This window comes from Scyliorhinus torazame, chromosome 9, assembly GCF_047496885.1.
Source record: "Scyliorhinus torazame isolate Kashiwa2021f chromosome 9, sScyTor2.1, whole genome shotgun sequence".
Classification (NCBI taxonomy): domain Eukaryota; kingdom Metazoa; phylum Chordata; class Chondrichthyes; order Carcharhiniformes; family Scyliorhinidae; genus Scyliorhinus; species Scyliorhinus torazame.
This window is the reverse complement of record NC_092715.1, coordinates 103,110,379-103,136,979: the sequence shown is the minus strand read 5'-3', so window position 1 is coordinate 103,136,979 and position 26,601 is coordinate 103,110,379.

Genomic DNA, 26,601 nt, shown 5'->3' with positions numbered 1-26,601 from the left:
TCGGCAGCTGAAAACTACCGGTAACTTAAATTTGAATTGGAAATTATTTAAACAGCAATTTCAACTCTATTTGAATGCTCATGACTAAATACAGCCTCTGAAGCGAGAAGAATAGCACTGCTATTGTCAATGGCAGGCCAGCAAGCTATAGAAATATAGAATTCATTTATGTACGCCAAAGGTGAAGACAAAAGCAAATTTGGTGTGATTGTTGCAAAGTTTGATGACCACTGCAAGATGCAGGCAAATGAAATACTGGAGCGTTTCCGGTTCCATAAGAAATTACAGAAAAACCGCGAACCAATCACAAGCTTTGTCACCGACTTAAAACTACTAGCGGAGACATTTAATTTTGTTGATTTACACAACTCTTTAATGAGCAATCAAATCATTTATGGACTAAATGATTAAAGCCTAAGAGAAGCATTACTAAGACAGAATGATTTAACTCTCAAAATAGCAATAGAAAAATGCATTTCACATGAGCAGAGTAGGAATCAATACTTGGAAGTTTACCGAGAAAAGAGCGCGAAAGTCCACCACGAGGTTGAGAATGTTAAAATGGTGTCGCAGGCAACAAAGAAGCATGTTCGAGACGGCAGCTACCTTGCGCGCGCACATTCAAACTCGCGACATGCGCAGTTCGTTCAGAAATGCGAGACTGAACAGAAGAAGTTTGTGCAGGCATGAGCGTCACTCATGAGTCAGAGAGACAACGGCCTGACATGCTACAGATGTGGTAATGCCCACTTAAAGGGGAATTGTCCTGCTCAGGGAAAACAGTGTTTAAAATGCTCAAAACGTAACCATTTCGCTTCTCAGTGTAAATCATAGATTACATAGAACATACAGTGCAGAAGGAGGCCATTCGGCCCATCGAGTCTGCACCGACCCACATTAATCCCTCACTTCCACCTTATCCCCGCAACCCAATAACCCCTCTCAACCCTTATGGACACTACGGGTAATTTAGCATGGCCAATCCACCTAACCTGCACGTCTTTGGACTGTGGGAGGAAACCGGAGCACCCGGAGGAAACCCACGCGGACACGGGGAGAACGTGCAAACTCCGCACAGACAGTGACCCAGCGGGGAATCGAACCTGGGACCCTGGCGCTGTGAAGCCACAGTGCTAATCACTTGTGCTACCGTGCTGCCCACAAATCAACAGCAATTTATCCCAATATAACACAAAAAAAGCATTTCAATGTTAGATCCATCCATAAAACAGAAAATAAAAATTCACAAAAGAATTTCTCAGAAGATGATGAAAATTTTTCTCTCGGAAATACGTTTTTTGTTGGCATCATTGATACATCAGAGGATCTTCAATCAACATCAAACAATTCAATCAACATCAAAGAATCTTCAGTCAACAACAAAGGCTCCTTATCGAATTAACTTCATTGGCAGCAACAATGAATGGACATCGACAGTACATGTGAATAACAGCCCAATATTATTCAAGCTTGGCACAGGTGCTTCAGCCAACTTGATGAATTGCAAGGATCTCTCATATATCCAAGGAGATTACGAGATTGTACCTGCGGCATGCAAATTAAAAGATTATAATGGTAACCAAATTGTGTCACATGGATCGTGCCATTTAAAAGTTGTCGACAAAGAAGTGCAGAAAACACTTTGTTTTTAAATTGTGGATGATCACAAAGCTTCTTTATTAGGAGCTCAAACATGCAAGGAGTTGCAGTTAATTCAAAGAATCTTCATGCACACAAATGAGACATCACAACTGGAAGAAGACATTCAACAATTACTAAGTATTTCGAGGTATGAGCACATTGCCATAACAATACAACATTTTGCTCAAAAAGGATGCAAAACCCATCATACATCCACCAAAAAGAGTTCCAGCACCTCCTATGAGAGAGATTAAAAGGTGAATTGCAGAGATTACAATCTCAGGGCATAATTTCCAAAGTCACACAACCGACTGACTGGGTCAGCTCATTCGTTTGTGTCAAAAAACCTTCAGGAGATCTTAGAATTTGTATGGATCCCAAAGATCTAAATATAAACATACGTAGGGAACATTACCCTATTCCCAAACGCGAAGAAATTACTTCTGAAATGTCAAGCTTTTACAAAGTTAGATGCATCACAAGGTTTTTGGCAGATGCAGCTCGACGACTCCAGCAAGCTACCCTGTACGTTCAACACACCTTTTGGAAGGCGCTGCTTTGATAGAATGCCCTTCAGGATCATCTCTGTCTCAGAGATTTTTCACCGAATTATGGAGCAGATGACAGAAAACATAGATGGTGTTAGAGTCCGTGTGGATGACATTATTATATGCTCATCTACTGAGGAAGAGCATATTGCAAGGCTAAGGAAAGTACTTCACCAAATACATCAATATGGTTTAAAATTGAACCAATCTAAATGCACATTTGCTACCTCGTCATTGAACTTTTGTGGTGATACCATTTCAGCTAAAGGTGTCAGACCGGATGAAGAAAAGATATCAGCCAAACAGAATGTGCAGCAACCAAAAGACAAGAAAGCTGTACTTAGATTTCTTGGATTCGTAAATTTCTTCGGGAAATTTATCCAACTTATCTTCAAGAACTGTTGCTCTACGAAACTTGATCAGAAATAATACTGAGTTTGAGTGGACTCCAGGCGACCATGCAGAATGGCTGGACGTCAATCAGCAATTAATAAAAGCTCCAAGTTTAAATTTCTTTGATCCAAACAAACCCACAAAAATCTCGACAGACGCAAGTCAAGATGGAATTGGTGCAGTCTTACTTCAGCAAGACAACCAGACAAATTGGATTCCTGTAGCATACGCTTCTAGAGCGATGGCCGCCACAGAGTGCAGGTGTGCACAAATAGAAAAACAATGTCTAGGACTAAAAACAGGCACCACTAAGTTTCATGACTATGTGTATGGTGTACCTAAGTTCATGGTTGAGACTGATCATTAACCTGTAGTAAATATCATAGAGAAAAGCCTCAATGATATGACACCAAGATTACAGAGAATGATGATGAAGTTGAGGAGTTATTATTTTACATTAATCTATACTCCTGGCAAAGATCTCATAATTGCAGATATACTTTCAAAATCTATAAACACTGAGAATCTACTGTTTGAATCCTTCAATGACGTAGAAGCTCAACTGCAGTTATGTAGAGAAACACTTCCTGCATCAGATGAAAAGTTGAAGCAGATACGTGATGAAACAAAAAAGGATGTAACCTTACATAGAGTTATCAATCATCTACAGCATGGGTGGCCAAAAGGATACTGTCCTCAGTATCAAAGCATTCAAGCAGAACTTACTGTGGTAGATGGCATTGCGAAATGACAGGATTGCCACTCCATCAAATCTCAGGTCAGAAATGCTCAGCAAAATCCATGAAGGACATCTCGGCATTGAGAAGTACAAAAGAAGAGCTAGATAAGCTGTGTATTGGCCGGGAATAAATAAAGACATCGCAGAGATGATAATGTTGTGTTCGACATGTCAATGGCATCAACTGGCACAATGAAAAGAAACACTACAACAACATGACATTGCTACGTCACCATGGGTGAAAGTAGGCATTGATTTGTTCCATACAAGTGGAAAAGACTTATAAGAACATAAGAACTAGGAGCAGGAGTAGGCCATCTGGCCCCTCGAGCCTGCTCCACCATTCAATGAGATCATGGCTGATCTTTTGTGGACTCAGCTCCACTTTCCGGCCCGAACACCATAACCCTTAATCCCTTTATTCTTCAAAAAACTATCTATCTTTATCTTAAAAACATTTAATGAAGGAGCCTCTACTGCTTCACTGGGCAAGGAATTCCATAGATTCACAACCCTTTGGGTGAAGAGGTTCCTCCTAAACTCAGTCCTAAATCTACTTCCCCTTATTTTGAGGCTATGCCCCCTAGTTCTGCTTTCACCCGCCAGTGGAAACAACCTGCCCGCATCTATCCTATCATCATCCTTCTAAATTCCAACGAGTACAGTCCCAGTCTACTCAACCTCTCCTCGTAATCCAACCCCTTCAGCTCTGGGATTAACCTAGTGAATCTCCTCGGCACACCCTCCAGCGCCAGTACGTCCTTTCTCAAGTAAGGAGACCAAAACTGAACACAATACTCCAGGTGTGGCCTCACTAACACCTTATACAATTGCAGCATAACCTCCCTAGTCTTAAACTCCATCTCTCTAGCAATGAAAGACAAAATTCCATTTGCCTTCTTAATCACCTGTTGCACCTGAAAACCAACTTTCTGCGACTCATGCACTAGCACACCCAGGTCTCTCTGCACAGCAGAATGTTTTAATATTTTATCATTTAAATAATAATCCCTTTTGCTGTTGCTTATCATTGATTATTATTCCAACTTTCCGGAAGTGACGAGACTACCTGATATCACCTCTACAGCAGTGATCAAAACGTGTAAGGACACTTTTGCGAGACATGGCATTCCGCAAACTGTGATGTCAGATAATGGTCCGTGCTTTGCAAGCTGGGAGTGGACGGAATTTTCAAGAACATATAACTTCAATCACAATACTTCAAGTCCCCATTTTCCTCAATCAAAATGAAACGTGGCGAAAGGTGTACACATTGTGAAGCAATTGTTAAGCAAAGCAAGAGATTCACAATCAGATTTTTACTTGGCTTTAATGTCATACAGAGCCTCTCCATTAAATTCAGGTTTATCTCCAGCTCAAATGTTGTACAATCGTGAAATAAGAACAACTCTACCGAAAATTCATGTTGGTGATCCAGATCAACTGGGTGTGATGAAAATAATTCAACAGCAATGTGAAAAACAACAAAGTTATTATGGCATGCACGCAAAACCACTGAAACCTCTAACAGCAGATCACCTTGTTGGAATCAGACATCCTGATGGAGGATGGACTGATACTGCATTGGTTATTAGGCAAATATCACCACGCTCCTACATAATCAAAACTGCAGAAGGTGGATTGATTAGAAGGAATAGTCGTGACCTTTTGATAGTGCAAATTCATCTACCTGCCTTTCCAACTTTGAATTTAAGTCAATCTTTAAGTCAGCATGTGAATATCAAACAACCTGTTGAAAGTGAACAGAAAAACATTAAAGTGTCGTTTCTGCAAACAAATTAAGATCAACTAGACGAAGAAAACCAAATTGTTTGGACATATGAACATTTGACGATTGATTCAGAACTGATGTACAATGCATGACAGAATACTTAATTTCTTATGTACAATTTTCTTTATCATGTATATAGAAAAATGTAACACAAAAAAATGGGGGATGTTGTGATCCCTGTATATGTCAATACATGATTAGTTAATGTGCAGTCAGTACAGTCAGATGATCACGAGATGGCAACACTAACAGGAACTATATAAGGAGTTTCCCACTCTTTCTTAGTGTTATTGTGTGTGTATTGCAGCTAGAGGATAGAAGTGACCAGATCAGAGTGTAGTGTATTATATTAATTGTTAATTTAATCTAATCTTAGTTATTCTATTACTAGTCAAAGTATTAAAGTAAAATAACTCACAAGTATCTTATTTTGTTACTCAAGGGACGTTGATTAGGAGGCAGACCCCACCTCCCCTAGTCTTGCTTGAGGCCGCCGTACAGTCCATTTGGTGAATTGAGAAGCCCTCTGGTTGTAGGGCAGAGTCCGGTGAAGCACGAGTGAGCCATGTCTCCGTGAAACAGAGCACACAGCAGTCCCTTAGTTCTCTTTGAAAAGTGAGTCAGGCTTTAAGTTCGTCCAGCTTGTTTTCGAGAGATTGGACATGAGCTAGGAGTAAGCTAGGCAGAGGGGCTTTGGGGCCGCGTTGTTTCACTCTCACCTGCAGGCCTGCACGTTTTCCACGCTTCCTGGAATGACGGCTTCTTTTCGAGCCTGGGAGACGGTGAGAGTATGCAGTGTTAAGGGAATAGTTGTGTCCAATGAGGTTATTCACTCTGGTCGGTGTGTGGATGGAGGATTTTTTGCCTTGCTTGCGGTTCCTGTGTCGGTAGGTGGGTCTGTGCGGTCGAGCGTCCCGGGTCGCTGTCGGGCTATGGTTTGGCTTCACAGGTCAGTGGATGTCCAGACCGCGCAGACCCACCTACCCAATGCTCTTCCCTCACCTAGTGGTGCAATAAGGCAGAACACATGGTTGAACATTAGTCTCTCCCACTCTTACCGCCTGCCATTGGAATGTTTGAAAGGATTTGCAGGTTGGCACTCACCCTGTTTGGCCACGTTATGAGTTTGCCTTCCTTGGCCATCAAGACCTGGGTGGGACGTGACCCAGAATTACTGGCTCAGAGGCAGGGACACTGGGCACTAGATCGCCATAGCCTTTACTCGCTCGTCTAAACTTTCAAACTCAGGGATCGCATATGATCAAAGTATACCACCGTGTTTTTAATGGAAATTGATCAGAACTGCAGTTTTCAATTTATATTAGTTAAATATGGGAAATGGTTAGATTGTTATGAACTAAAAATTGAGCTTACATTTCTGAGATTTTAAGTGACGTTAATAGTCTACAATTTTACAATGAATTTTCACACATTTCTCTTACACAATTGCCAAATAATACATTATTTATAGATTATGAAATGTAATTTGCACTTAGTACAGTGATTGTGTTAATTGTGATGAATTTAGGAAATGTTTATATATTTTGTATTATTTGTCTGTTCCCATAATGTTATTTATAAAACTGAGGTTAAGGTGTTCAGATTATGTCTGCTAAAGCTGTGATTAAGGGTTAACAGCTTGGCAGCATGTGATGTCACTCATGGGAGGAACTGATTTAGTTTTTAGTTTCATTTTCAGCCCTGCTATGTGTGTGTTGTTTTTGTTTCATTTTTAGAGTTCTGCTCGGTTTCTGAGGAAAGGAGGTGTGTTTCTCAAACTAACTTCTGAAAGCTTCTCTCCCAAGGTTTTTGTGAATACATCTGTATGCCACTGTGTCTTAACTGTGTTAATCAATGTCATTTGACCTGTGTGTGTGGATTTTACTTAATTGACATTTTAGAAGTAGATGATAAAGTAAGCTCAAAGAGTTTTCTTTATTTTTGGAACTGTTGATTTGTAAATTGAGAACGTTTTTTCCTCGATGTTAATGGGGCTAATCCTGTGTGAATAATAAAGTTTGTTTTGATATAAAAGATCCCTAGTTGTCACTGGAATCATTCCTGGAGCGAAGTATCTTCTCCTTACAGCTTACAAAATGGAACATTGTTGGGGTGTGATGGATCTCTGTGTCTATTCGGAACCCTGGATATCTGTTATCCTTTCTCAGTTCCCAAATAACAGAGGTCAAGACTGTGCTTTTTGGCAAAGTCCACTTGTACTTTATTTGTCAGCTGTGCCACTGGTAAATTTATTTTCAATACAACATTTAGAAAGTTTCCAACTAGCCCTGCAGCAAGCTAGTCAGATTGATTGTCTTTACCGAATACAGTAGTTGAGTTTTCATTCAATTACAGATCGTAGTAATTCTTCAAATCATAATACACAGAATAAAATAACTAAGTAATTTAAACAAAAGAAAAATGGTGATTAGCAAAAGCAAGCAGCAAAGGAAATAGGTTTCAGAAATATAGATGGGGTGATCCCGGGGTGAGTTTTTCCATCCCAGTAAGTGATTCTTAAGATGATTATTATCTTAAGGTCTTGCCTTCTTTTTACTTCTGATTGGCTTTAACTAATTTATAATTTACTCAATTCGGCCAAAATGTCTGTCCATCAATTTAAGAGATATATGTATTTAAATGTATTGGTACAAATTTCCCATTCCATCGCTTGCCAATTTTCCAAATTATCCACACTTGCATCTAACATTAATTAGAAAAACACAGTTTTCATTAAGACATTATCACCCTAGACTGGCTATTACCAGAGAAACGGGACCCCCCGTTCTGGGACAGCAGCACCAGTTCTAACAATACAATGGGGCCTTTTAGCAAGTTAACGTCACTGACCTTGCAGATGTGAAACCTAAGTTTAAGAAATAAATCAAAGTATACGATCTGGATTAACCCTTAGTGGATTCCCAGCTATTGTTGCACTCAAGTAATGCTTAATATGATTATAGTTAATTATTCTTAATGAGTTCACATTTAACCCTTTTACCTCTATCATCTTCCCTTACTCTCATGGTTATAGCTGACTAGAAAAGTCAGTTTCTATCAGGGTGCCATCCGATTTCCTAATAGAAATTTGGTTCTGGTCCGGGTACCATAATATCATTGAGTGTTAATTTCCTTTATGCAAGTTTCAATGTACTTTCTTGCAGGCTGGAAGAATAACTAATCCATAATTGAGAAGTCAATCAGAAGGTAACTGCATCAGTAACTGCATCAGTGTTGGTGAAAGAATCTATTAGCCATAATAATGGACCCGTAACTGCAAAATTAATGGACATCAAACCAGCTATGGAGGGCAACATTTTAAGAACTCTGAGAGGAACGAAAATATGCTTCATGAAAAGCAAAAAACACCAAAATGCCTTTCATGGATTACAGTAGATCTAAAAAGGTTTGGCAGACAGTTGCATGGGAGTTAAAGATAGTTCCTATTATTCCGGAGAATAGAGAATCCCACCGGCAGATAATTCACCCCCTTGTCTTTGAACCAGTCATTGGTTTAAGCCTCACTGTCGAGATTATGAATTAGACTGACACTTCAGTGTAATACGAAGCCTTGTTGTCAGAGGTGTTATGTTTTTAATGAGGTAGGAGTCTCAGAATTAAAGTACTAAAGGACGGGATTCTCCTTCAGCCGACGCCGGAATTGGGAAAGGCGATTGGGCGGAGAATCAGTCGTGAAGCGAAAATCGTGGCCGGCATCAGGTGCCTGCCAGAATGCCATGCTCCGGTGCCTCAATTCTACTCCACACATACAGTAAACAATGACCACATATCATTATTGGGCCTGACCCGATATTCTCCGGGGACTCCGGGTGCCTCTTTCACTTGCGGTTTCACAAATTGGGAAACAGGCGGCGTGGCCGATGAGGGTGAGAGAGGAGATAGGACATGCAGAGGCTTGACCATGGGCTGGCTGCGAGGGGGGGTGGATGTGAGGTCACCTGCCAGGTCCGAGACGGCAGCAGGGGTTGACGGGGGGTAACCAAGGGATTGGCCGTGGGGTCGGGGGCCCCCCCCCTTCCCCCCCCCCACAGGACCGGGGCACCCAGGCACGGGCCACCATTGCTGCCGAATGCAAGGCAGCCATCTTGCTGCACACCCCACTCACTGCCCACCATGGCCTGTGGTTGTGCAGAGTGACACTGGCACCCCACCACATCCGCATTCCACCCCCCACACCAACTCATCCATGACCGCTGCAAATTCCCGGGGTTATGATCAAGGTAAATGCATGTGTGGCCACCAATGCTGGGGGTGAAGAGAGGAAAGATTAACTAGTGGCTAGAGCTAGAAGACTGAAGAATTTCTGGGTTGTGGGTTGTGAGCCCACAGGATTGTGGGAGGTTACAGACCTCAAGAGAGGCATGGTCACAGAGGGATTCAAATACTGGGCTGAGAATTTAAAATTTGAGGTGCTAAGGAATTGGAAGCCAGTTCATTTAAGACAGCAAAGGTGGATTGGATGAACAGGACTGGGTATGGGGTAGGATATAGACTTTTTGGGTGAGCAAAAATGTTGGCCAAGGGAACATTTATGTCATCAGGTTTGTTTTAGAACAGCATATTTTAGATTGGTAGGTCCTGGAGAAAAATGCTGGGAATTGTATGGATAGTTTCATTCTGGGGAAGCAGTTACTTGCGTAGCTGCAATCTTGCTATCGGAGCTCATCTTACATTCTTCCTCACTTGCCAAAAAATTGAGATGGAATTTAATGTGGACATCAAACTGGTGAATACTCTCTCCTGCTCCAATATCAACTACTCAAATGCTATCATGTTTACCAAGTGATTTCGTTTTGACAATTCTGTAAGCTGTCTCCTGCTCGATTCACCGTTCCAACTCTGCTTACTCGCGCTGATTTTATGCCAGTTTTAATTGTGCAGAATTAATATATGTGTGAATTAGGTAATTCCTGTGTCAATTTGCACATTTTCTGTTCATTGCTACTTAACAAGCAAAAAAAAATTACCATAAGATCAGTGTTTTGATGTGCATAATACCTAAAGGGAAAATCGGTGTCTGGGTAAAGGAGGAGTCTGCTTTACTGATGCTAGTCTATAAAATATCTACACCATAAAACACATTTAGCACCTGGGCCCAATACAAAATAAACCCCTTTATGCTGACTGTACCTTGATAACATTGAATTTAAACCATCATTAGCTTATCTCAGATTAAGATTTGTTTAACGATGAGAGCTGAAACGCAAATGTTCACAGGTGCATTTTGTTTTGAAATTCCTATAACTGCTTGGAAACATAAATAAACAGATGAATCCTGGAGCGAGAGAGCTAGTTTCCTTTGCACAATAATAACCCCAGGGAAAATCTTCTTGCTCCAATGTGAAATAAGTTGAAACTCTAATCTCTACAAACCACATGGTTGTAAGCCTTCAAATTAAAGTTGCAGAAGTTGGAGAAAATTGTTGCTAGGCAGCCGAAAAAGTCTGTGGTCAAAAGGATAATCTAAATTAGTTTCACTTCTTTGCTAAAATATGATTTTGTGTTCATCAAGACGAGGAATGCTGATGTTCAAGAATGAAATTGTTTTCTATTTCAGTCTCAAATATCAACATTGATACTCGGAATAGATAAGGCAGGGTAGATATCCCGACAACTTACACTGGCATTTTCCACATCAATCATCACCATCATGTCCCTGGGTAAGTGTATATTTTCTGTTTCTATGCAGCAACGACAGAGGTGCAGAATGGAGGATTCTCCGATTCTCAGACTATGTTCGGACACTGGTGTGGGAACGGTGGTCTTTTACAACCGAACATTCGGCTCAAAACGGCCACCAATCCTCCTTTTGGCTGGGGGCTAGTAGGAAGAGCACCCGGCTCTAGCTGCCGATACGGCCTGGAGAATTGGCGGGTCTGTGGCCATGCATGCGCACGGCGGCGGACTGCAGCGGCCGCGCCATGCAACTTGCCGCCGGCCTCGCGTGGACCCAGCCATGCAAAATAGTGCCCCCCATTTGACTGGCTCGCAAGCCCCAGACCACCCCCGAACAGTGCCCCCAGCCCCTGCCAAAGTACCCCCTGCCCGCGGATCGGCCCTCCCTGACGGTGGTGCCGCTGGACTGAGTCCGCAGCCACCATGCCGGGTTTCACACAGTTCCCCCCCATGATAGACCCTCGCCGTCGGGAACTCGGCCAGTTGGGGGGCGGAGCATCGGGGGGTGGGACTCACGTCCTGAGGCCGCTGATACAGCGCGGGTGTACTCCTAGAGTATGCCACTTTGGAAGGGGTGGAGCATCGCTAAAGCGGCGTCGCCCCCAATTTCACCAGAAACAGGGATTCCAAGGCCGATCAGCAAACGCGATTTCGCCGTCGGCGACCAGAGAATCCCGTCCATTGTCTCTAGAGTTGAATGGACAGCCTGCTCCAACTCTCTCTGTTTGGCTCCTCTCATTTTACCTCACTAGCAGACTTGCTGAACCATATTCATTGGAAAAGTCCCTGTTTGATCCTGGACTGCTGAAATAGTTTTATTCAGCGAGCAGGCTTAATTTCTGTAGGAACTTTACAATCGCCCTACCAGTTAACACTGATTCCCCAAACTATTCTAGTGTCATCAACGCTGCGCTTTCAAACAGCTTATGTTTTGAAGTGCACCTTTAATTTAAATTAAAACAGAGGAATTCCAGATAAGCACCTCACTTGGATATATACCCATGTGATGCCATGGCAAGAGAAACACAATCAGAAATCCATTGAAGGGTAACGTCCTTTGACCCAGAAGCAGTAACTGAGGAAAACCCGCAAGTACCTTAAACATGTTTGTGGAATTGATGATTGTTTTTAAAAACGCTAGGAAAAGAATTTTAAGTGTTTGTATTACTTGTAAAGGGATCAATTATAATTATTTGATGATAAGAGATAATGATCCATGAGACCATTCTACCCTCGACCTAGAAGGTGTTTGGGCTTTGGAAAATCAATCCTCTACTGGCTAACTGGCTTGCCATTGCCATGTATCTCTGTCATGAGGCATCCTGCCTCTTGAGGAAGACATCTAGAAATTAGTTCAAAAAAGACTGGGGTGCGGTGTTGCTAACTTTTGCCTTAGTTTAATTGCTCTGTTTTATCACCTTTGCTCTTGAGTCGCCAGGTATCTTTATGATACCGCCACGTGGTTCAAGTCCGAGTAATGATCAATAATCCAATACACCGCTTAGTAAGATTTAAATCAAAGCACATTAATTATACACAGTAATCACTACTCATGTACAAATTCTACGTCTAAGCTACTTCTGCAGCTAACAGGCCAATACTTAACTTGGAACTGGCCCACCAGGTCAGGGAAACAAATGGCCTTTTGTTCGAGTTCTGAGCCTGCAGGATTCGAAGTTGGTACAGATTGGTAGCTAGGAGCGCCTATCTCGTAGCGAGTGTTGAAGTAAGACTTACAGTTTTTGAGCGGCTGTTGAAGAGTTAAGCGAGCTGGAAGAGAGAGCGCCTTGAACTTGGGGCTCAATTCTTATAGTCCCCAGGGGCTTCTCGCCTTTCGGAGTGGACTCTGTACCTGGTCCCAAGTGATTGGACTTTGTCCCAATCACTTGGTTAAATTTTCTCCAATGCTGGAGCGGTTCCCTGATCGATGGGCGGTCTTGAGGTGGTCGTTCACCTCCTTTTGTGTAGACTCCTGCTGGCGCCGAAGAGTCTGGTTTTGCCTTATGTATCTAAATGTTGCTCATTGTTCCCGGGATTGCTCATTAGTATGCAGATGACTGGTGTTTTGTTATGCTGATGGTTGCTGGTATCGATCTTATCTGGCCTTTCCAGAGGTAAATACACAGTCAACCTGCAGCTGCTCATTTTTGTCCTGTTGGCTGACTTTCCCATCAGCCTTTGCCGTTTGTCATTTTAAATCGGGAGCTAGCCATTTTAAGTGGCTACATTCCCTCCTTGTGATCCTAACGCGAAGCGTGAAGGATCACATAACTATGTTGCTTTCCATTCCCTAACCTGGGGGGGGGGGCACTTCCTTCATGGCCTCTGCACTGACCATAGCTATGCAAAAAATGTTTAACTCACAATTCTAAGGGCGCTATGTCAAACAGGTACATGCATTACAAAACAATAAACTGGGAACCTCTAACTATTGTTCATACACTACACTCACTTAAACATTTCATTATCCTAACTTCCTCATCCGTACAAACAAAATCATAGCAGTTTTTACATCAGTCTTCCTGGCTTGGCAGTCAAGCTCAGGATCGTACAATTTGCTCATGAACAGTTCTTTACATTTCTTTATTTACAATAAACGCAAGTGAATGTTCTTTATTATAGATCGCGGGGGTCGGGGGTCTGGTCGTATCCGAAAATAGGGGATCTGATCCTATATTCCGGGGTTCGAGCGCAGTAGGCTCTCCTTCTCCATTTCCGTAGACTCATAGTCTGCACTATGCAGCAGAGTATCGCTAATACTAGTAAGGTTTCTATTACATAGGACAGAGAGTACCAGGTTATAAACCTGGCACACCAAGATGATGTGGTGTCGCTGGTGACTGGGCTCTGGGTACTGCGGGGAAGTGAAACATTAACCGCTGGGGGGCTTGAAGTCATGGGGTTCGCGTTTACGCGCAACCAAATGTCCATAAATATGATGCTGATCCATGTGAAGGAAGTCCTCATGGCTCTTCTCTTTCCTTTTCTTTCTTCTCTTCTCCGGTCCTGGAGCTTCTGGAGTTCTGTGGAAACAAGCATAGTGTCTGTAACTATCTTTGTTTAATATCTCATACGACAGTGTGTCTGTCCTGTAGTGCCAATTACTCCCTTTATAATTGGTCACTATGTGTGACTCCCTCATTTGTTTTTCAAAAATCGAATTTTAGGACAAGACACTCTTCCCAATTTTGAACCAGTGCGAGCCGTCTTGCAGACTGTGCAATTTACCATCCAAATGTTTCAGGATGTAAATAGCATGTGGTTGGCAACCTAAAGGTTACCTAAACAAAACAAAACTTTTTGAACGAAAAGTGCCAAAATGAGGTGCGTATGGGCCACGACGGGTAAGAGTTGGATGGAGTCCCCGGGTAGGACGGCTACCAATGCCGTGTCTCTCCTACCCAAGCGTAGTTGACCAGAGGGGGGGTTCCCAGGCAGGGCGGGTCCCAAGCCGTTTCTCCACTGCCTGAGCAACCAACAAAAACGGGCAAGAAATGTAGTCATCGTGGCGGGGCTGCCATAGTGGTTCTATCCTTTGAACCAGAAGGGCATGTTACGAACGGGCGTCTGGTTCCTTAACCAGTCGCTGTAGATAAGCTAGTTCCGCTGAACTAGTGTCAGGCAATAGTGAGTCTCTGTGGGCAAGTCCTCAGAGGTTTCGGCCGAAAAGGCGTGGGGCCGTGAAAAACTTTCCTGGCTGACGTACAACATTTAACAAAACACTACAAACAACATAAAACATGCTACAGGTTCCATCAGAAAGGACACCACTTCTCCCAAGCGGTTCCTTTTAAAACATCATCTGGACACCTCAGTTCTCGGTTGCGAACAGGGTCGCAAAGGGGTTCTCGGTTTGGGAGTCAGACCCAAGGTCGTCATCTTCTCCCGGGTGCCAAACTCTTGAGTGTATCAGGGCTGAAAGGGCTGCATGGTGTGAGGTGGGGTCGCTCTCGTCGTTGTAGACGAGTCGGAACGAGTTATCTCGGTGCCAATAGTTGGTGTCTAGTTGTGTGGGGACAAAATCGGGGTCGTCAGTGTAGTTCGGTGGTCGGTGGTGGGGTTTGTTTAGGAAAGTGATCATGAAGGGATCACTTGGATCATAGACGGAATCGCTAGGTGTGGGGCCTGTTGCATGTGGATAGTAGGGAGGCGTGCTGTGGCTATCGTCCGAGTCACAGTCGCTGTCTCTGCTGCTGCAGTCTGTGGGCGTTCCAGGGCGGAGTGTATATTTAGGGGGTGGAGTCGATGCCGAGTCCATGGCTGGGCTGGATGTGTTGGGGGATGGTAGGGTTACGTTGGCGGTGGGCGGGGTGTGGTGTGCTGCGTCGAGCATGACGTGGTGTGCGTGGTTCGACTGTGTTCCATATGCCTTCAGCTGGTTGATATGGAAACACGCAATCTTACCGTTGGGGTACTTTATTTTATACACGGAAGGGCTTACTTTATCCGCAATGGAGTACGGACCTGAGTATTTTGGTGACAGGAATGTGCTGGGGTTATATACAGAGAGCATAACTTGCTATCCTATACTGTACTCAGTCGCATGCACTGTCTTGTCGAAACAAGCCTTGCTCTGTTTCTTTCTGGTGCCCAATTTTACTGCGGCTGCTAGCTGAGCCGTTTTAACATTTTCCACTAATTGTTGTACTGCTTTCTCGTGTGTGAGGGCCGTCACTTCGGGGCTGGTCAAGTCCAAACCTAACAAATATTCTGTGCCTTTCATGGGGCGTCCGGTCATGAGAGTGTGTGGGGTGTAACCTGTGGAAGTAGAAATTGTGTTACGTATAAACATCAGCACAAAAGGGAGGACTGAGTCCCAAGTGGTGTTGTTCTGCTGGACCATTTTTCTGAGGGGGGATTTTAGGGTGCGATTCATGCGCTCCACGATACCACTCGACTGTGGATGATATGCTATGTGGAAGCTTTGGGTGATGCCAAATATCGTGAGGACCTTCTGCATGACACATCCCGTAAAATGGGAACCTTGGTCGGATTCAATGCTGCGGGGGAGTCCCCATCTTGTAAAGATGTGGTGGGTCAAAATCTTGGCTGTGGTTTTTGCCGTGTTTGTGCGGGCTGGGAATGCTTCCACCCATTTCGTAAATGTGTCAATTACCACAAGTACATATTTATAGCCATTCCTGCAAGGGGCCAATGGTCCTATAAAATCAATCTGGAGGTTAGTCCAGGGGCCATTAAAGGGTCGGGTGTGATTAAGCTCAGCCTTTTTGGCATATCTGTCCAGATTATTCTGGGCACAGATAAGACAATTCTCGATAAAATGGTTTACATCTTCCTTTAAAGTCGGCCACCAACAAAGCTGCTTGAGATGGGCTGTAGTGGGATCGATTCCCTGATGTCCATGACCGTCATGGAACAAACAAATCAGTTGATTCCTGTCCTGTTCAGGAACCGCATAAAGGGTGTCTTTTAACACCACACTGTCATGTGTGGTCAGTGCATTTTTGAACCTCTCATAGGGAGCTGGATAGTTTCCTTTTACAATCTCCCTGAGATTGCTGTCCTGCTTCTGGGCCTCCACTAGATCCTCGATCTTTGTCTGTGAGACCTGAACTGCACTCACTGGTGCGCTTCCGGGGGGTGCCCAAAAGTATCCATGCCTGGAACCTGCCTTAGCCAGTGCGTCGGCTTTCACATTTCCGGGGGGGAGGAACGATGGTGACTGCGAACTTTGATTATCCCAAAAGTCCTGTTCTGGGCTCTCTCTAAAATGTGACGGAGCAATGGGGCTGAGGGGAGGGGTTTTCCGTCTGCGGAAACAAATCCTCTTGCTTTCCACAGGAGCAGGAATTCCGTGAGGCTGTTGCAGACATAGAGGCTGTCCGAGTATATGTCTGCTGGGCTGGGGAAGGAATCTGGGTGTTCCACTATATACGCGATGGCCGCGAGCTCTGCTGCATGCGCGCCTAAGTGGCCGGGAAGTTTTAACGATATTTCCTCAAGGGCGGGTCCCTGCGCGTCCTCGATATAGATACCGCAACCTGTTATGCGCTTCCCATCCAAGACTGTGGACGATCCATCCACGTTGATCTTTATGGGCTCACATGTGTCTGTGTGCTGGGGGCTCTGGGTTGGACTACCTATCTTTCTGGGGGGTGTTTTAGCGATAAAGGGGCCTGTGTTGTGGTGTGGAGAGATAATCTCACATTCATGGGGGGTGCCGGGGTACTGTAGGTTGTCGGCTAAATAGGTGTGCGTCTTTGTCCTTTTCACAGTGATGTCCCATCCCTGCAAGAGATGGGTCCATCTCGCTGCTCTAATCTGGCTGACTGTACCGTCCTTGAGTCGTCCATCCAGTAAAAGTTGGGTGGGGGTGTGTTCGGTGAGAATTGTAATGGGGGTCAGTCCGGTAATATATGAAAAATACTGCACTGCCCAAAATACTGCGATCAAGTGCCTCTCACAGGCTGTAAAACCCTGCTCCACAGCATCTAAAAGTCTGGAGGCGTAAGCTACGGGCCTTAACTGGTCGTGCCGTTCTGTGGTCGCTACCTCTATGGCGTAAGGGAAAGCGGGTCTGGAACTTGTAGTGCGGGGGCTGCTATGAGTGCCTGTTTTAAAGAGTCCACAGCATCCGTATGCTGCGGAAGCCATTCCCAGGGGGCTCCTTTCTTTAGGAGGTCTGAGAGGGGTGCTGCCTTGTTGGCGAAACCGTCAATGTGGTTTCGGCAGTAGCCAACCAGTCCTAAAAACGTCCGGAGGGCTGAAACCTTCTGGGAAAGGGGCAATTTAGCAATCGAGTCAATCCTTTTATGCTCGATTTCGCGTTTACCATGTGTGATAATTGTTCCCAAATATATCACTTTATTTTCCAAAATCTGGGCCTTTTTGGGGTTGACTTTACAACCGATTGGGTGTTAGAGTTCCAGGAGTTCAGACAGAAGCTCAATGTGCTCTTCCTTGGTGTCTGTCTGTAGTAGTAGGTCGTCTACGTACTGAACCAGACATTCGAGGCGAGAGAATTTGGTTAAGCCATTTGCCAGCTGTCGGTGGAAAATGGAGGGGGAGTTGTGGAAGCCTTGTGGCAGGCATGTCCACGTGTACTGTTGTGCTTTAAAGGTGAAGGCAAATTTGTACTGGCACGCCTTTGCCAATGGAATGGAACAGAATCCATCACTGACGTCCAAAACCGTAAAGAATCGGGAATTGAGTCCCTGCTTGAGCATGGTCTCGGGACATGTTGCTACTGTGGGGGCTGCTGCGGGGGGTGACTTTGTTGAGTTCCCGGTAATCGATGGTCAGTCGCCATGATCCATCGGGCTTTCTCACTGGCCAAATCAGGGCATTATTAGTGGAGGCTACTGATCTAAGTACGCCCTGCTCTGATAAGTTTTCTATTACCTTTGAGATTTCTCCCTCTGCCTCTTGGGGAAATCCGTACTGTTTTTTGGGTCTAGCGTCAGGTCCTGTATTTGTACGGAGCCAGTCATCCGTCCACAGTCGTGCTTGTGGGTCGCGAATGCTGCCCTGTTCTTTTGCAGAACCGCCCTAACCTGCTTGTCCGTACTAAGCGTGGTCGGGTTGAACCAAAATTCGCCTACTGCGCTAATTTTGTTCGCGTACTCTCCTATGTTGAGCGTTGCGGGGGCTCTTGTGGATTTTGCCATCTTCCAGACACACTGGTTGACTGGATCGAATGAAAGATTATGGGAATTCGTGAAATCGATTCCCAGAATGTGTTCTGCTGTGTGGGGCAGCTCAACTAAAACTACGGGGTGCTTGGTGGTGATGGTACCGATTTGAATGGGTACAGGGGCTGTGATGTGTCCCTGCTGTGAGTGGCCTGTAAAGCCGCTGAGGGTGATGGTGGCTGTAGTGGGCCACGTGTCCTTTTGGAACATGGTGGAGGAATTTATTATGGTGCGGGACCCTCCTGTGTCCCAGAGTAATTCGATGCGCAGTCCCCGAATTTTCGCTGCAACTACCGGTCGTCCGGACCTATCCCAAAGGGTGTCGCAGACCCAACTGGGAGAGCCCGTACACCGTCAGTCTGCTCCGGTCAAGTCCGTCTGATCTGAACGGGCGCTAACACTATGAATGGGCTCTGTCTTTTTCTTACTCAGAGTGCCCGTCTCCTGGGCTCTCTGTGGCCTTTTAGGGGCATTGCACTCTCTTGCAAAGTGTCCCAACTGTCCGCAGTTGTAACACTCCTGTGACTTGGGTGGGGGTCTGTTCTTTCCTTCATTCACCCATGCGGGGTCATGGTGTGTTGTTTTTACTGCCTGCATATCTGCTCCGGCCTGCTTTTCCTCGGTATTCTTAACTGCGGGCTTACTTTGTATAGATTGCTCCCAAGCGCGGGACAATCTTTTCACTACCCACTTCTCGTTATGGGCCTCCTCTGAGGGATCATAACTCGCGCAGGCTTTCTGTCCTGTTTCTGTGGCATGGGAGATAAGGGTGCGGGTCCATTTGGCCATATTGTCTGGGGACAAATGGGCACGGTCTAAGTCTCCAAAGACTGCTGCAAAGTTGGATAGTCAGAGGCTTTTCCTGGATAGTCAGAGGCTTTTCCTGGATAGTCAGAGGCTTTTCGTTGGATAGTCAGAGGCTTTTCCTGGATAGTCAGAGGCTTTTCCCCAGGGTAGAGGGGTCAATTACTAGGGGGCATAGGTTTAAGGTGAGAGGGGCAAAGTTTAGAGTAGATGTACGAGGCAAGTTTTTTACGCAGAGGGTAGTGGGTGCCTGGAACTCACTACCGGAGGAGGTAGTGGAGGCAGGGACGATAGGGACATTTAAGGGGCATCTTGACAAATATATGAATAGGATGGGAATAGAAGGATACGGACCCAGGAAGTGTAGAAGATTGTAGTTTAGTCGGGCAGTATGGTCGGCACGGGCTTGGAGGGCCGAAGGGCCTGTTCCTGTGCTGTACATTTCTTTGTTCTTTGTTCTTTGTTCTTTGGATCCACAGGCGTCCAGCGAACGCTGTGGGGTGCTCGGATTTCTTTTGCCTACATTTGTTGAAGCCATCTACGGGGTCACCCCGGTTATACCCGATCGCATCCAGGATTGCGGTATGCATTTCTGCAAGGGTGCCTCCTCCTACATTCTGTGGGTTGGGAAGGGCTGCTGCTACTGAAGGGTCTAAACTTAAAACTGTGAGCTTTACATGCTCTCGCTCATCCAGGCCGTACATGGTCGCCTGTTGCTTGACTGTGGCAAAGAAATGGTGGGGGTCTGAGGTGGTGAGGAACGGTGTGACCTTATCGCACGCGACCTGTAATTGGGTCACTATTAAGAGGGTGGAGTATAGAAATTCCGCATCGTCCGATGTGGCTGTGTGGTGGGTGGTTACAGGGTTCATTGGAGCTTGAACTATCTGCTCTGTGGGGGGTTGGGGCGCTTTTCTCTTTTGTGGCTTTCCCTGCGCACATGTTCCCTGAACATATCTCTGCGCTGTTTCGTTCAATTCTTCCCAATCAGGGCTGTCTTCCTGATCTAATTTTTCTCCAAAAGTTTCCTGGAAACCTTTCTGAACAGAAAGCAACGATTGCAGCTCTGCAATCTGCTTCCGGCAATTTGCATGATCTAGCGTGCTTTGTCTTTGTTCTGTGGTGGCAGGATGGAGTCCTCTTAATGCTGCCTTTAGGTCACTACACTGTCTCTGTAATGCCTCTACCTGTTTTTCAGTTTCCTCATGTACCAGGACTGCACGTTGCATGTCCTGATAGGCCTTTTCGTATTGAGACTGGAAGCTGCTTAAGTGCACCAGACAAGACAGGTGAGCCCTTTTGGCGTCATCCACCTCTCCATCTTTTGCTGCCAACCTCCTCCTCAATTCCAAATTCTCCTTCGCTACCTCGCTTACATCGACCTTACTCATCCGATGTCTACCCTCAACTTCTTTCTGGAGCGTCCTAACGACCTCCTCTGTGCCTCGCAATTGTGCCAAGCAGGACACGATTGCCATCGGCTTCCGAGCTTTCCCTAAGCTCTTTTTGTGGATCTCGCTCAGGTTCTCCCACCAAGTATGTCCTATACTCCCGGGACCTGCTTCCTCGTCACAGAATTCATTCCAAAGGGGCCATCCTTTCCCTTTGAGATATTTCCTGATTTCTTCCTCCCAAATGGGACATTGTCCCATTCTACTGCTGCTGGTCGCTGCAACCGCAAATTCCTCGGGGTTCATGAGGCGCTGCATTGCCTGCATTGCCATCTTTCCTATCCGAATGCTGCTCTTCAAATTTTGGGACAGGGGTTTTAATACGAATGCTGCTCTTCAAATTTAGGACAGGGGTATTAATCCGAATGCTGCTCTTCAAATTTGGGACAGGGGTATTAAGGCGGTGCTGTAAATACGGGTACGGCTTTCGCTACTTTCCAAAATACAAACTTCCAACAGTTTTGTCGCAACAAAAAATCTATCAGTTTTACCTTTTCGCCCTGTTGTTACACATGCATACACACACTTCCGAATTATGAGTATTGATCAGAACTGCTTGAACACTTGTGGTTTTCTGTTTCCAATTGGATCTCTAATTCAAATTCTAGGTTCTCCCGGAGTGGTTTTCCACTTCTTGATCGGGTCCCACCAGGATGTCGCCAAATAATGTTGCTAACTTTTGCCTTAGTTTAATTGCTCTGTTTTATCACCTTTGCTCTTGAATCGCCAGGTATCTTTATGATACCGCCACGTGGTTCAAGTCCGAGTAATGATCAATAACCCAACACACCGCTTAGTAAGATTTAAATCAAAGCACATTAATTATACACAGTAATCACTACTCATGCACAAATTTTACGTCTAAGCTACTTCTACAGCTAACAGGCCGACACTTAACTTGGAACTGGCCCACCAGGTCAGGGAAACAAATGGCCTTTCGTTCGGGTTCTGAGCCTGCGGGATTCGAAGTTGGTACAGATTGGTAGCTAGGAGCGCCTATCTCGTAGCGAGCGTTGAAGTAAGACTTACAGTTTTTGAGCGGCTGTTGAAGAGGTAAGCAAGCTGGAAGAGAGAGCACCTTGAACTTGGGGCTCAATTCTTATAGTCTCCAGGGGCTTCCCGCCTTTCGGGACGGCCCTGTACCTGGTCCCAAGTGATTGGGCTTTGTCCCAATCACTTGGTTCGATTTTCTCCAATGCTGGAGCGGTTCCCTGATCGATGAGCGGTCTTGAGGTGGTCGTTCACCTCCTTTTGTGTAGGCTCATGCTGGCGCCGAAGAGTCTGGTTTTGCTTTGTGTGTCTAAATGTTGCTAATTGTTCCCGGGATTGCTCATTAGTATGCAGATGGCTGGTGTTTTGTTATGCTGATGGTTGCTGATATCGATCTTGTCTGGCCTTCCCAGAGATAAATACAGAGTCAACCTGCAGCTGCTCGATTTTGTCCTGTTGGCTGTCTTTCCCATCAGCCTTTGCCGTTCGCCATTTTAAATCGGGAGTTAGCCATTTTAAGTGGCTACATTGGTTTATGGGGAAAATTTCTAAGTGTGTTTTTGGGAACGATTGACGGGGTTTCTCGATGGCCGCATTGGCGAGATCGCGGTCCATACTTAACGGTACTTAGTGCCGGAACTTAGCCCCCACAAGCTTCTCACCAATACTGGCTGTCTCGCCATTCGATTCATCTGCAAGGTGGAGAGTATCGTGGATAGCAGGTATAGAGAGGTGGTCACACCGCAGGCTTCGACACAACAGGCAGGGAGGGAATAGGTGACAACCAGGCAGAGCAAGAGAGCTAAGCAGGAATCTCCTGTGGCCATTCCCCCGCAAAACAGATATACTGCTTTGGATACTGTTGAGGGGAATTACCTCTTCAGAGAAAACAGCAGCAGCCAAATTTGTTGCGCCATGGTTGGTTCTGCTGTAGAGGGGAGGAGTATAAAGTGTGGGAATGTAATAGTTATAGGGGATTCAATTGTAAGGGGAATAGGTAGGCATTTCTGTGGCCACAAACAAAACTCTAGGATGGTGTGTTGCCTCCCTGGTGCTGGTGTCAAGGAAGTCTCAGAGTGGCTGCAAGACATTCTGGAGGACGGGGGGGAGATGAACAGCCAGTGGCCATGGTACACATTGGCTCAAACAATATGGATAAAAAAAGGGATGAAATCCTGAAAACAGAATATAGGGAGTTAAGAAGAAAGTTGAGAAGTCGGACCTCAAAACGTAATGATTTCAGGATTACTACCTGTGCCATGTGCTAGTCAGAATAGAAATTGTGGATAGCACAATTGCTTCACAGCTCCAGGGTCCCAGGTTCGATTCCGGCTTGGGTCACTGTCTGTGCGGAGTCTGCACATCCTCCCCGTGTGTGCGTGGATTTCCTCCGGGTGCTCCGGTTTCCTCCCACAGTCCAAAGATGTGCAGGTTAGGCGGATTGGCCATGATAAATTGCCCTTAGTGTTGGGTGGGGTTACTGGGTTATGGGAATAGGGTGGAGGTGTTGATCTTGGGTAGGGTGCTCTTTCCAAGAGCCGGTGCAGACTCGATGGGCCGAATGGCCTCCTTCTGCACTGTAAATTCTATGATCTATGAAATAGCAGGATATATCAGGTGATTATATGGCTGAAGAGATGGGATGTGGGGGAGGGTTTCAGATTCCTGGGGCATTGCGACCGGTTCTGGGTGAGGTAAGATTTGTGCAAAGTGGACAGGTTACACCTGGGCAGGACTGGAACTGATGTCATTTGTGGGTAGGGGGGTACTTGCTAGAGCAGTTGGGGAACATTGAAACTAATACGGTATGGAGAATGGGAACCTGTGTGAGGATTCAGAACAGAGGGAATCAAGAACAAGAGAAAAACACAGCAAGGAGAATAATAAAAGTGATAGGCAGTGAAAGCAAGGGCCAGTATCAGATAAAGACAGTATAAAAATTAGTAGGGACCAGTCAAGGAAAGTTAAAAGGACGGGCCTTAAGATTTTGTACCTGAATGCTTGGAGAATTCAAAATAAAATGGTCGAATTAGTTGAGCAGATAGATGTAAAGTGGTATGATATAGTTGGGATTACGGAGACATGGCCCCAAGGTGACCAAGGATGGGAACTAAACATTGAGCTGTTCAGTTTTTAGCAAGGATAGACAGGAAGTAAATGGTGGTTGCATTGTTGATATAGTCAAGTTAGTCACAGTACAATAGAGAGGAATTTCTGGAATGTAATTGATGGTTTTCTGGACCAATACATTGAGGAATAAACACGGGAACAGGCCATCTTGGACTAAACACTAGAGTTCAGAGTGAAAAAAAGATCATTAAAAGATACATCATGGCAGAAATACACTTAGCAGAATCATGTGATTCTGGGCAGATCTGATTGAAGATAATTAGTCTTACGTGTGAGAGATACCTCGGTGAAAGCAAGTCGACTACAAGGTGAGAAACTGATGCTAAATAAAGCAATAAACATGAGTCAAAATGCAGGAGTTGAGAAACATCAGATGGAGAATGATTATGGCAGAGCAGACCAGCAGATACGTTATGTTGAGAGACAGTCCAAGTTAAAAGAGTGGAACAAACACAGGCAAAGTGCAAGATGCAAATACTGTGGAGCACAGCATGTGCAAGGGAAGAAGGATTGCTCAGCATGGGGAACGCAGTGTTTTAACTGCAAGAAGCAGGATCATTTTGCCTACAAGTGTTTGGCAAGAAAAAAGCAAAACAAGCCAATATAGATGGCCACTGGAGAGATATCAGCGGCCGAGACTAATGAAGAACTAGTAATCATACAAAAGATTAGTTCAGAAAAATCTATACGGGACAAATGGCTTGCGGCTGTTACAATGATGATCACAGAAGGAAAGTTTCAAGTGAATAGAAATGGCAAATAGACACATGCACATCATGCAACATAATGAAAGATCTTCACAAATCTGTGCGAAGTGGAGCCCTCGAAAGTAAGATTGAGGCCATATGATTGGACAATGTTTATACCAAGGGAACAAATTAGTCTGCCATGCAAGAAGTAAGATCTAAATTTCCAGATCTTGGATAGGACACAATGGCCACTCATCTCAAATGGAGCAAGTCTAAAGCTTGGGCTGGTAACCCTGAACATGCTAACGGTGAAATGACAATGGAAAGCTGTGAATATGCTTAGACCCAAAGGATTTGAATAAAGTGCTGATGAGATCTCACTACCCCATGCCAAACATCGAAGTAATGTTGCTGTAACTTGCCAAGGCAAAAGTATTCACTACCCTGAAGGATGGGTACTGGCAATGAAGCTGAATGAAGGCAACAGTTTTCTAATGATATTGAATGCCGTTTGGGAGATACAGGTGGCTTTGCATGCTGTTTGGCATGTCCATGGCTCCAGACGAGTATTAACGCAGACAGCAAGAGGCAGTCAGTGATTTTCCCAGAGAGGAAGCTATAGTCAATGCTTTACTCGCCTATGGATGTGGAGACACAATGGAAGAAGCCAGAGCTGACCATGATCAGAATTTAATACTACTGCTAGAGAGAGCTTGCCAGATGAATTTGAAGCTGAAGAAGAACAAACTGCCTAAAGGCAAAAATATAGATCATGTACTGACGGCAAAATATCTTTGCCCAAATCCTGACAAGGTGACAGCTGCAGCAGCGATACACTGACCAACAGACATGAATGTGGTGCAACAATTTGTTGGATTTGTGAACTATGAGCAAACCTTTTGCCTTATTTGTTAGCTGAGTGTGAACCTTTCTGCAAGCTCAAGCCAAGGATCTATTAGGAAATAAGACAAGGAACTAAGTTCACTAAAATCAAACTAGTGACGACAATGCCAGTGCTGAAGTATTGTAATGTCAATAAGGAAATTCCCTTGCAGCGTGATGCCAGTGAGACAGGCCTGGGAGCAACCCAAGTGCAGTAAGGGCACGTCACACTTGTATCCAGGGCATTAACTGAACAACAGTACGCTCAGATCGAGAAAGAGTGCCTGGCTATTCGTTTTGCTTTTGAACATTTTCATCAGTACACGCTTGGCTGAGACAAAGTAACAGTAGAGTCTGACCCTTCAAAGTATTTTTCACAAACTGCTCCAAAGCGATTCAAAAGAATGTTACATTGTTTACAAAGATAGCTTCTGGATGTGACATACAAGCAAAGGAAACTGACCTACATTGTGGACATGCTGTCTAAGAGCAGCGCTCCCCATGAAGAAGGTTGAGGAGTCTACATATTATACCTGCAGTAGCAGTTTGGCATGACCTAGGAGCCATTGCCACGATTTCTCGGGTCCATTAGCCACGGTGCAAATCCCATTATGGCCACACACTCTCATAAGAGAGCTAAAACAAACTGCGCCGGCGAGATCTCGGTTTGAGATCTTCCCCACCCCTTGATGGTGATGTAATCAGGTTGGGCGTGGACCTGATTTCCATAAAGTTATATCCATTTAAATATAATTAACCAGCTTTACGCCACAGCATCCAGGCCCATGGAATGCTTTCAGGGAGCAGTGCAAATGAACAGTGCCGGAACCCAAACTGAGCGTCAGTGAGCAGGTTATTGCTGAGTAAGTGCCGCTTGATAGCACTGTTGATGATTCCTTCCATCACTTTGCTGATGATGGAGAGTAGACCGATAGGGCAGTAATTGGCTGTGTTGGATTTCCCCTGTTTCTTGTGTACAGGACATATCTGGGCAATTTTCCACATTGCCAGGTAGATGCCAGTATTGTAGCTGTACTGGAACAACTTGGCTAGGGGGTGGTAAGTTCTGGAGCACAAGTCTTCAGCACTATTGCTGGAATACTGTCAGGGTCCATAGTTTTTGCAGTATCCAGTATCCAGAAGAACGTTCTTCTTGATATTACGTGAAGTGAATCGTATTGGCTGAAAACTGA